Genomic DNA, 13,103 nt, shown 5'->3' on the forward strand with positions numbered 1-13,103 from the left:
CCATGTAAAAACAAAACAAAACAACAACAACAACAAAAAACTACTGAGGTACTAAGCACATGAAGTACTGAAAAGGTTCGGGCATCTTTGGTTAATTGCCACTTCTCCTGGGTTAATGACTTGCAAAGATCCCTGGGAGATAAATTCTTAGGGCAATTCCAGGTTCTAACCTAGATCCATTCATGGTCTCTAAAATGGCATCAGTTGGCTAGAGAGATGGCTCAGTAGGTAAAGCGCTTGCTTTGCAAGTAGGAGTATTTGAGTTCGGATTCCGAGAACCCACGTAAAAGCAGTCGTGACTGTGACCATCTATCCTTGCAGCACTGTTGTGGTGAAATGGAGGCAGAGACAGGAAAATCTCCAGCAGCTTGTGGGCCAGCTACCCTGCGACAGGAGACCCTGTGTCAATAAGGTGGAAGGTGGAGAGCAACACCCAAGGTCACCCCTTGACTTTCATATATGCTGTAGTAAATGCCTATATTTGCAAACACATAAACACACACACACACACACATACACACACACACACAGAGAGAGAGAGAGAGAGAGAGAGAGAGAGAGAGAGAGAGAGAGAGAGAGAGAGATTTTTAAAATAGGATCAGTATTGGTTTACTGTAATGGTAGAAGTCGGGGTCCTTGAGGTGACGGCAGAGGTGAGTGTTGGATGAGACCAGTTGATTTCAAGGAATTGAGAAAACTTAGGGCAAGCCAGGTGGAGTGCTTTGCTCCACAGCTCTGCTCTTTGCTGCCTCTGTGAACCCCTGGTCTGACGAGAATAAAAACAGTCAACTCTGAAGAGCTGTGTGGGCAAACAGACTATGTTTGTTAAATGCCGGTCATGAGAGCAGAGGTGAGATTGGGGTGCAGAGGCCACAATCAAGACATGAGAAACACTTTGGGGTGAAGCCATTCATTTCAGCACAGTTCTTTCTTTTTTTAAAGCTTGCTATAAAATACTATTTCCATCTGTTCAGAATGCTCTGTTTCTGACACCAGTGTGAGAAGGGTGGCAGAGATTCCCTGGGGAAAGGTCTCTCTGTGGAATTGGGGGAAGTTTAGCTCAGCATCGTTAGCACCTTGACTGCCTGCTCTTTTGTTCCCGTGCAGACATTCTCTCTTGACCTGAAATTTCCTCTGGCTCAAGGAGAGACTTCTATGCTCCTCACTGGAGAGTCCCCAGAGGCCTGGGATGGGGCTGGGAACAGACTAGAGAAGACTCCAGGGAAGCACAAAGGGCCTTTGGAGGGGACAGGGGCTTCCTTGCAACTCAGCATCTTCAAGGCCAGGCCTAAGGCATCATGACCCCCCGGAGGGCTCCTGGGCAGTAGAGGGAGAGCCTGCATGCCACCGGGCCTGGCCAGTCGAACCCCCTACCGGGCAGCTAGCCTTCCCCTGGAAGTCCTGAGAAGCCTAATTTCAATTACCCTTATCAGAATGCCTCTGAACTTAAACAAAGCAGATAATCCATTCCAGAGACAGATACTGCGTGGGGGGCCAACATTATTTGCTTCCCCAAATTGGGAGGCTGAAATTGGAGATGTTTAAGTAATGGAAAACGTAATCCTCCCAAGACCCCCAACCCCTCCCGGCGCCCACACCTGAGACAGACACTCTTGCTCTCTGAGCCCAGGGTCCTGGGTTCCCACAGCTAAACGCTCAGCTCCTGAAGACCCCTGGTCATGAACTTGGTGTCTTTCCCTTTGTACCTTGGCCAGGAAGAAGCTGTGCAGGGCCTGGAAGCAGGGGCAGAGAGGAAAGATCAGTATTTATGGAGTCTTCGCCTCCTCTGTGTCTGGTACACAGCATGACTGGGCAGAGCTTTCGAAGAGAAGTGCCTCACACTACAGAAGGTCACAGAGCATTGACTGGCAGTGACCTTGCTGCCAGGGAACCCAGCCCTAAGAGCGCACAAGAGAGATTCAAGAACAGGTGTTGCACTTGGCAACTCTCTACACCATAGGGACTTTGTTTGCTCTGCATCAGAAAGCAAATAGGACCTCGCAGATTCAAGGATCTGTAGCAAGTCTCTCAATAAGACCTGCATCCTATGGGTGAAGAAATAAACTCAGAGACCAAATTAGCCCAAGGTCGATGTATCAGTGGAGATTTGAGGCTGTGACAGCCAGTTACTTAAAAATAAAAACAAAACGAAACAAAGAAACAAGCAAACAAACAAAGCAGGCTGTCTGCGGTGGAGCGCTTGCAATCTCAGCTGTGTCTTGTAGTCTTCTGCAGCGCCAGGGGAACCACATAGTCACATTGTCTCCATCTACCAAGTACAGGGGTAGCCTGGACAGGGTTAGCAGAAGTTGTTTTCTTTTCCTTAGCGTGGTTGCTAGGTGACCTGAGTTATTGTTGAATGTGTCCCATCTCCAAAGGAGGCCCTCAGTTCCTGATTATCACTGTGAAGACACAATGTTAGCCCTGGATGGAAACTGGCTCCTCTGAAAATTATGTCTTTCATTCATTGACATAAGATTTCTATTTTTATTATATATTTGCACATACAGAATAAAATGTATGTAAATTGTAAGCATAAAATAATAAAGGCTGTGACTCCTTCACTTGACTAAATCATGACATCTAAGAGTCCTTTCAGTATTCTTGTGTATCCTACCCCCCATGATTCTATATTTTACACCAATGGCTCCTTAATCACTTTTATAATATCTCTGGACACATTTGCATGGCAGATTGCAATTCTGCTCTCAATTATTTAAATACTGATTGGCCTTCTCATTGGAGATTGACTGCATTTTCCTGCCCAATAGTGTTAATTGAAAATACATTGCTGGTAGAATATTAGCAGTATTAGTGGAAGGCAAATTCTAAACTTAACGTCTTAAGAAAAATCATTTGTGTCCTCTTACCTCTCATTGATTCTGTCTCTGTCATGGGAAAAATGCTTCAGTCACCGGCTGAACTAAGGAAGGTAAAATATGTATGAAGTGGACATAAATCCAAACTGAGCTTAGAATCAAGCCAAATTGAGTCTACCATGAGCCAATTCACAGGTATCTGAGTAAGACCACACAAAGGTTGTAAACCAAAATTTTGGAATAATTTGTTATGCAGCATTGTTGTGGCAGTAGCTGACTGGTACAACCATGTATCCCTGAACAGTGTTGCTTACTTTTACCTTTGTTAGTTGTAAAAGATGATGGCTTTACATTACATCATTCACTATTTATTTTGTTTTCTCCATATTTTTCTGGGGCCAATCCAATGCAGCAGTGTAATGAGCTACGTAAGTATTCCCTCAGATTAAAGATGAGGAGAGACAAAAGACTATATGAACACTGCATTGGCATGGGAGCCCAAGTCTCATTTCTTCCACAAATATTTAGTGAGCATTTTCTTCTGTAACTGAATGAGGTAGTAGGGAAAATTCTGGAAGCAGCAAAAGGGTTTCTGAATGCTTAATGATCCAAATTAAATTCAAAATTAAATGTTCTATGACTCTGGGAAGTTTTCTGGCCACAGTCATTTGCTGCTCCTGGTGATGTTACTCCTGACTCTGGTCACTCTGCCAGCAGAGCATCTTTCACTGGATGTTCTCCCTTCCCTCCCTCAATGCTTCATCCCACAGCATCCCTGACTTGCTTCTTCACACACCATTCAGCCCAAAGCTGAGCTCTGTACCACTCCGATACTCCCACATCTTCACTCAGTTCTCCTGTTCAAGTATAATCCTCTGATAAGAAGCTTTTAAGGACTCCCTAATTCTTATGGAAACAGACTTGGAGGCTCAGAGCACCTATCCAGGTCACCTCCCTTCGCCATCTCCTCCTATTCTACACAAGTTCAGTCATCTAGGCTGGTTCCCACTGCTTCCCCCAGCACAGCAGATCTATTCTGACCTCCCAGCCTTTGATCACATCTCCCTTCCCACCTGGAATGGCCTAAATCTACCTTCATCTCTCTTCTCCCCAGGGCCCTGGCCTCAGCCCTCTTTCCTGCAGCCTCCATGACCAGAGTTATAGTTTGCATCACAAAGGTTTAGACTGTCTCCCAACGAAAACTTATGAAAAGTTTGCCCTTCAATAAACAAAATCCTTGCATAGGCCTGATATCGGGGCCCCTACGTGTTAGAAGCTTCTGTCCTGGTCTTCATTTGGCTCCACTCCTCCCCTCAGATTTGTGGACTGAGCTGAGTATGGCCATCTTGAGCCTGCGTTCTGTCAGCTTCCACTTCAGATCATGTTCCTGATAATCTTTTTCAAATCGATGGGGCCTCTTTTCAGGACTGTCTTTCTAACACAGTGGTTCTTGACTTGTGGGTTGCAACCTCTTTCAGGGGTTGCATATCTACTATCCTGCATATCAGACATTTACATTATGACTCATAAAAAATTATAGTTATGAAGTAGCAACAAAATAATGTTATGGCTGGGGATCAGCACAACCTGAGGAACTGTATTAAAGGGTCACAGCATTAGGAAGGTTGAAAGCCACTACTGTAGTAGCAAGTAGCAAGGGGGTAACCAGACCGGGGCCTGGTTGATGGAAGATGAGTTTGTGAATGCCAGTTGGCTCATGGCTGGTGTCGCAGGCTCTTTGGTAAGAAGGGAAGTCAGTGAGCCTCTGTGTCCTATTGGCCTCCAGATACTGTTTGTCTGTGTGCTCGATAGAAGTCAGCATGTGGAAAGCAAAGCATAGTTTGGAGAAAGATTGGACACAGATAAATTTGTCAGTGATCTGGATCACCACTGTGCCCAGACAGTTCCATGAAACAAGCCAGGAGATTTTATTTCTTCATCTCAATTCATCTGGAATGGATTTCTGTCACTTGCAGTTCATCAAATGATGAATGTCATCATCGCCAAGTTCCTACGCTGTGTCATGAGATGTTATCCCAGTTTCCCCTCTGTGGAGAAACAGAGCTTCAGAAAGGCCAAGTAAAAGATGTGCACCTTGGGAGCAGTTAAGAGGTGGAAAAGGATAGAAGTTCATGGTCATCTCTACCTGTGTAGTAAGTCTGAGGCCAGCCTAGGCTAGTAGACTCTGTCTGTACCAAAAAATAAACAATTCATAGATATCTAAGTGCAAAGTAAGTCACTTGTCCAAGGCCACAAAGTACTCAAGCCCAAGACTATTAGCTACCTAAGCCTCTGTTCACATCTGCTAAGGTTGTTTCCTTAGCTGCCAAGAGCATAGGAGCGGGGCTTAGGTAGTGCTCCGGCAGTCACTGTGAGACAAAGGGCAAAGCCGGGATGTACAGAGTGCAGCGTGTTCAGCCAGACACCTGCCCATCCTCATTAGAGGAGGCGAGCAGGGAAACTAACCCTTCCGGAAAATCTCCCCTTTCCATCTCTTCTCTAATTTGGTTGAGGTCTTCTCTAGCCAAAGTTTTCAAAGGAGGCCAAATTGTGAGTTCTGGCAGCACACCTCTCAGGGGTCCTGGAGGGCTCCCTGGACAACGCTTGTCAGCAGATACACATAGTAGTTTCCAATGCCATTGAGTTATACCCTGAGAGTGAGCAGAGGCCTATAAAGAACAGACGGTTCTTGAAGGTGGCCAAGTACAAATTCTTGTCACCACCCAATACAAAATATATGGATCAAGTCACAGCTGTGGTCATGCGAGAGCCTGGCACACTCCTAGTGGACAACTAAAGTCACCCAACATCGATCTAGCCTTCATACGTGGACAAGCCAAAGAGAAAACTACGAACGTTAGGAGGGCTTTGGCTTACAGATTTCTTACAAGCACATAGATTGTTGTGAGACAGGTTGTGGCATCTCTCCTTTGGGGACAGGATGATACTGAAAATGTCTCCGTTAGTAGAAGGTTGTGTGGAGCACAGCATGCCAGGCCATCACAAAGGCTAATTGCTGGCAGCGTAAGAGAACAGCGGGAGACAGCTCTGCGCTGTGAGAACTACTCTCGTTCCATTGTCACCGTGATAAAAATCTTTATAGGGGAGAGTCTAGACCTCCCCACTGTCAAGTACTCAGTGTCACTCACCGAACACTCAGGAGGCACAGAAAGCTTTTCCATTTGCAGGTGTGGGTTTTTAAAGTCCTTCAGGAAGTTCAGCTGCCTTTGCAGAACGATCTCCATAGAGGCTCCTGAAAGGAAAACTCCCTGAAGTTCAAACGCCAAGCTCAACTACATTAGATTGTCCAGCAGCAATCTCGGTCTCTATGGCTTGGCTGTTATCTGGCATCCTTCTATCCCACAACCCTCCTCTGCATCCCTGTCTGTTGGAAACGTATGTCACTTCCTGCTTCTCTTTGCTATACGTCTTGCAGAAGGAGGCCCTTTATGGTCCTGCTGACTTACAGGTTCTTTGAAACCTTCAAACAAGGCAAGCCAGAGGAACGCAGCAGGGAGATCTGCAGTTAGAGGGATCTGAGGGTCCCAGCTTCCTCAATGGTGGTCGAAGCATAGAACGAGATAAAGTCACTCTGTATGTTGTGTGCGTTTCAGTGGCCTCAGCAGCATTTGTTAAAACATGGTATTTATGGAGCTGAACTGTCTTGGTACCTTTGTGAAAATAAAAGCAAGAAGCAACCATGTCAAAGTGTAGTGGATGTAAACATGGTTTTGTTTTGATCCCAAGTGTGGGCTATGAAACAGACTTGTGTGAGGGTGTGGGGTATTTTTCTGCTGAAAGCAGACTTGTGAGAGAACAGATGATGTTTGTCCATTGGAAAAGGAACCACCTCTTGTGGGGGCGTGGTCTTTGCCAACTGATAAACATCCCAGTACAGATTCTGACAGGATGGATATATATATATATATATATATATACACATATATGTATACACACACATTTATATGTGTATATATATATACACATATGTGTGTGTGTGTGTGCGCGCGCGCACGCGCGCCCAAAACAAGAGGCAGGGGTTTTTGGTTTTTAATGAGATGCTCCTAGAGAGAACTGCTCGAGAGAACTCCTGCAGGTTCCAGGTTCCTGCTGCTGCTCCAGGTTTCAGCGGCTGCGGTTGCAATAACTTCTGCTGAATTGCTGGTTTGCTGTCTGACGGTTCTGCTGGAATCCTGCCAACCACACCAGTGCAATCGCTCCAAGGAACTGAGTCTAAAAAGGTCTACTTCTCCTGTTCCTATTAACCTCTTTTCTTTCCTGTCTAGGGTAGGCGGCTGGAAGGAAGGCATAAACATTAAAGAACCCCAAATCAAGTAGGTTTGAACAAGCTCAAAGCCTACATCAAAAGGCTTATGTCCAAACCTTGGCTCTGTACCAGTGAACTGCATGTACATTTTATGTCAACACTACACTGTCCTGATTACTGAAGCGCTGTACTGTGGTTTTAAATTGAGAAGGATGAGTCTTCCAAGTTTTTTCCCCAAGATTGATTTAGGTTTTCTGCATCCTTCAGATTTCCACAGGAATTTTATGCTATTCTTACTGTGCTTGTTAATCTCATTGTCGCCTTAGTAAAATCTAGAATCACCTGGAACACAGGCCCTTAGGTACGCCTGCATTAGTCTCTTGATCAGACTGATTGGGGCAAGAAGACCTGCCCACTGTGGGTGATACCATTCCCTGGGCTGGGATCTTGGACTCTACTCAAAGGACAAAGTGAACTGAGCACAGGCTTTGTGAGTGTGGATTTTATGTAGTCTGCTGTCTCAAGCTGTATACATTTTAGCTTAATTTACATTTATATGTTTTTAATTGCATTTTATTTCATGTGTGTATATGTGTGGGCATGTGCTCACCATGGCATGTATATGGAGGTTGGAGGACAACCTATGGGGACCAGCTCTTATTCCACCATGTAGGCCTCAGGGATGGAACTCAGGGCAGCAGACTTGGCAGCAAAGTGCGTCTACCTATTAAGCCACCTTGTCATCCCTCAAATTTGCTTTTCAATGTATGAAAATATTTCATTTTAAAAATACTATCATAATTCTACCAGAGAACACCTACAGCTGATAAACACTTTTAGCAAAGTGGCTGGATACAAAATTAACTAAAAAAAATCAGTAACCCTCCTTTATACACACAATAAACTGGCTAAGAAGGAAATTAGAGAAACAACACCCATCAAAATAACCACAAATAAAATAAAATATCTTGGTGTAACTCTAACCAAGTGAATGAAAGACCTGTATGACAAGAACTTCAAGTCTCTGAAGAAAGTAGTTGAAGAAGATATCAGAAGACGGAAAGATCTCCCATGTTAATGGATCAGTAGGATTAACATAGTAAAAATGGCCATCATACCAAAAGCAATCATCAGATTCAATGCAATTCCCATCAAAATGCTTAAAAAATCTGAGGGTCACTGTGAGTTCTACAAAGCAAGTCTAGGACAGCCAAGGCTACACAGGGAAACTCTGTCTCAAACGCCCCCAAATCTTTATAAACCTTGAAAGAGCAATTCTCAACTTCATATGGAAAAACAAAAAAGCAAAAACAAGATAACAAAAACAATCCTGTACAATAAAAGAACTTCTGGAGGTATCACCATCCCTAATTTCAAGTTGTACTACAAAGCAATGGTAATAATGGTATTGGCATAAAAAGTGACAGATTGATCAATGAAACTGAATTAAAGGCCCAGAAATAAACCCATATACCTACAGGCACTTGATTTTTGACAAAGAAGTCAAAACCATACAATGGGAAGAAGGAAGAGGAAGAGGAGGAGGAGGAGGAGAAAGAGAAAAAGAAGAAGAAGAAGATGAAGAAGAAGAAGAAGAAGAAGAAGAAGAAGAAGAAGAAGAAGAAGAAGAAGAAGAAGAAGCAGCTTCAACAAATGTTGCTGGTCTAACTGGATGTCTGCATGTAGAAGAATGCAAATGTATCCATATTTATCACTCTGTGCAAAACTCAAGTCCAAGTGGATCAAAGACCTCAAAATAAAAGCAGAATCATTAAGTCTATTAGAAGAAAAATTGAGGAAGAGCCTTGAACTGATTGGCACAGGAAACAACTTTCTAAACAGAACACCAAGAGCTCAGGCTCTAAGATCAATAATTAATAAATGGGACCTCTTGAAACTGAAAAGCTTCTGTAAGGCAAAGGACAGTGTCAATAGAACAAAATGGCATCCTACTGACTGGGAAAAAATCCTCACCAATCCTACATCTGACAGGAGGCTAATATCCAAAATATATAAAGAACTCAAGAACTTAAATACCAACAAGCCAAATAATACAATTTAAAAATGGAGTACAGAGCTAAACAGAATTTGCAACAGGGGAATAGCTAATGGCCAAGAAGCACTTAAAGAAATGTTCAATATCTCTAGTCATCAAGAATATGCAAATGCAAATGACTCTGAGATTCCATCTCACACCTGCCAGAATGGCTAAGATGAGAAACTCAAGTGACAGCACATGCTGGAGAGGCTACGGAGCAAGGGAAACACTCCTCCATTGCTGGTGGGAGTGCAAACTTGTACAACCACTTTGGAAATCAAATCTATCTCTTCCTCAGAAAATTGGGAATAGTACGATCTCAAGACCCAGCTATACAACTCCTAGACATATGCCCAAAAGATGCTCCATCATACAGCAAGGATGTTTGCCCAACTATGTTCCTAGAAGCTTTATTCATAATAGCCAACAACTGGAAACAACCCAGATGTCCCACAACCAAAGAATAGATAAATAAAAGTGGTACGTTTACAAAATGGAATGCTACTTAGCTATTAAAAAGAAGGAAATTATGAAATTTGTGGGCAAAATGGATTGAGTTAGAAAACATCATCCAGAGTGAGAAAACTCAGACCCAGAAAGACACACGTAGTATGTACTCACTTATAAGTGGATAGTAGCTACATAATACCAGACAACCATACTACAACCCACAGACCCAAAGAAGCTAAGTAGCAAGGAAGGCCCAAGGCAGGATGCTTGAGTCTCACCAGAAGGGGAAATAAAATAGACATTGGAAGTGGATGGAGAGGGAACTGGGTGGGAGACTGCATGGGGATCAGAGAGTGGGAAGTGCGAGGGCTGGGTGAGAGAAGTGAAACTGGTGGGGGGGGGGCATCTCTGAGACAAGCTTGAGACCTGTGGCAGGGTAGGCTCCTGAGAGGATATGAGGGTGACTCTAGCTGAGACTTCTAGCCAGAAGGGAAATGGAGAATGAAGCGGCCACCTCCTACACCAGGAAGGACTTCCAGTGGAGGTAGGGGATACCAACCAACCCACAAAACCTTCTACCTAAAATTTACCCTGCCTACAAGATGTGCAGGGATAAAGATGGAGCAGAGATTTGGGGAATGACCAGCCAATGCCTGGCCCAACCTGAGACCCACCCCATGGGAGAGAGCCAACCCCTGACACCATTAATGATACCCTGCTATACTTGCAGACAGGTGCCTGGCATAACTGTCCTCTGGGAGATTCCACCCAGCCGGGGATTGAAACAGATGCTGAGACCCATGGCCAAGCATTAGGCAGAGCTCAAGGAGTCCTATGGAACGGTTGGGGGAAGGATAGAGGGACCGGGAAGGGACAAGAATTCCACAAGAAGACCAACATTATCAACTAACCTAGGGCCATGGTGGCTCACGGAGACTGAAACACCAACCAAAGGAATGTATGGACTAGACCTAGGCCCCCTAAACATATGTAGTTGGTGGGTAACTGGGTCTTCATGTGGGTCCCTAGCAATTGGAGCAGGGGCTGTCCGTGACATGCATGCAGTTGCCTGCTTTCGGATCACTTTCCCTTGGCTGGGCTGCATTGTCTGGCCTCGGTGGAAGAAGATGGGATTAGTCCTGATGCAACTGGGTGTGTTACTATGGGGGGAGGCTCCCCTTCTCCTCAGAGAAGGGGGGGGGGGAAATGGGGGATGTGGGAGGGAGGGTGGTACCAGGAGGAAAGGAGGGAGAGGGTTGCAATCATGATGTCAAATAAATTAATTAATTAATGAGAAAAAATACTATCATAAGTGGAACCATTGTTTTAATTACTATTCTTGCCAGTGTTATAGAAGTCTGGTTGATTTTTTTTGGATCTTGGTTCTGCATCCTGCAACCACGCTAAACTCTAATAATTTTTTATGGATTCCTTAGAATTTACTACATGAAAAATGATTTCATGTGAAAATAGAGCAGATTGTATTTTTTTCCATTCAAATCTGGATGACTTTTCTTTCTTTTTCTTTTGCCTCATTGTTGTAACTGGAGCCTCTGGTGTGATGCTGAGTGCAAGTGGTAAAGATGGATGGACGTCCTGGACCTGCTCCCGAACCTGTAGGGGAAGCGTCGGGGCTTGTCTGTAATGCCAGTGCTCCTGCAGTGTGGTGCGCGTGTCCCCGGAAGTCTGTGAGCAAGAGACACTGTCTTAAACAAGGTAGACAGTTAGGATGACAGGAAAGGCTATCCTCTGACCTTGCCATGACATGCCATGACATATATGCCCACAGTCATGAGTGCATGAACACACATGCACGTGTGCATTTGGATAAAGCACCAGAACCTGGTCCCCATGGTGGATGATGGGATGAAATTCCCACATGCTTGCTAATCATTTAATAAAATGCACTGGTTTACATAAGGCCATTTTCATGTAAGTATATAAATAAGTCTTTTTAAAATGTGAAGATCTGGGGGAAGAAGTGAGGGAGCTAGAGGTCTTTGACCATAGGAAGATTATTTCTTACCGTCAGCATCATATTCCATGCTGAGGAGGAGCTAGTCTTAGCATTGCCCAGGACAGAATCCCCTCATCACATCCCTGGAGGGCCCGTGAGTGCTCAGGCCTTCTGCCTCACCACTTGGCTCCACTGACTACTATTCTGGGAGATTTATGTGGAAACCAAAGAAAATACTCCAGGGTCATTTTTAATAAGTGCCAATCCCTCCCAGGCTATCGGCTGCCATAAACATTTACATCTAAGATCCCAGGGAGAATGTTGTACGCCATCTGATGCCGGGGCAATGGCACACGGATTAGTCTAAACAAAAACACAAGGGTGACAGTTTGCTTTTTCCAGCATGAAGCTGCATTCACTCATTTTTGACATAAAATTACAATTTGCATAGTCTTTCAAGTCTGTTTAGCTGCAAACGCATGTGTTTGGGACACAGAAATTTAAAATTTGTAAATTATTCAAAAACTACTGCCAAATCGTAATCAAGCGGTAGGGAAAACATTGCATGCTGAGTGGCTGCAAGGGCAGAGGGAGCCTTCTCAGAGCTGCGGTGCTTAATCAACTTGGAGAAAAGAGGGAAGGAAATGCTTATTTCCTTAGCAACAATTTAATGTAGATGTTAGGGGATTTTTTTTCCTGTTTATTGAACACTGCAGAATGGAATGATTTTCATATTGTGACAGTAAGTAAATAAGGTCCCTCACAAGAGAAAACTAAACCCTGTGGTTACGCTGAAGTTATAATTTCTAATGCTTTCTTTAAAAACATTGTAAGCCCAGAGCTGCAATTGGTAGAAAGCAATCCAATACAGCAGAACATAGAGGCCAGGTACCATTCAGATTCTAAGAGCCAATGGTTTTTTGTTGTTGTTGTTGTTTTGTTTTGGGTTTGGGTTTTTTTGTTTGTTTGTTTGTTTGTGTTTGTGTGTGTGTGTGTGTGTGTGTGTGTGTGTGTGTGTCATCCCATCTTTGATATCTTCTAGCTTTTTCATTCCCTCTTCTACTTTTGTGTATCAAGCAAATTTTGTCCCATGGTCTTAGTTTTTGTTTTTTGCTTTTTTTTTTTTTTAATTAATATGCTGGGCACATTGGGATCCAGGGAAATTATAAGTGGAGGTAGAGACACCAGATTTTCTTCAGGGGATGGGCAGCTGCTAGTGCAGGAATGTCTTGTGTGGATAGAGAGTGGAAGTACCTGTCTCAAGACAGATGAAAGGACAGTGAGCTGAGAGGCCAGAGTCAGCAGAGGATGGAGTGAAATTCATCGAAACTGCCCAACTGTTACACCAAACCTCCCATGACTGTAACTGTACAGGGTGTGCAGAGAGTGACACAACCAAACTCAGGTTTTCCTCATTCACAACCTGCCCCACACCCACTGCTCCTCCTTCACTGTGCAGCTGTTAGCAGTGACACCCTCTGCTCAGGGAGGGAAGTGGCGGGTGACAGAGGAGAGACTGATGTGACCATATCTGAAAATAGTCTGTTACAATCAGAACTGTTCCTTTAATGG

Source organism: Acomys russatus, chromosome 1, assembly GCF_903995435.1.
Source record: "Acomys russatus chromosome 1, mAcoRus1.1, whole genome shotgun sequence".
Lineage (NCBI taxonomy): Eukaryota > Metazoa > Chordata > Mammalia > Rodentia > Muridae > Acomys > Acomys russatus.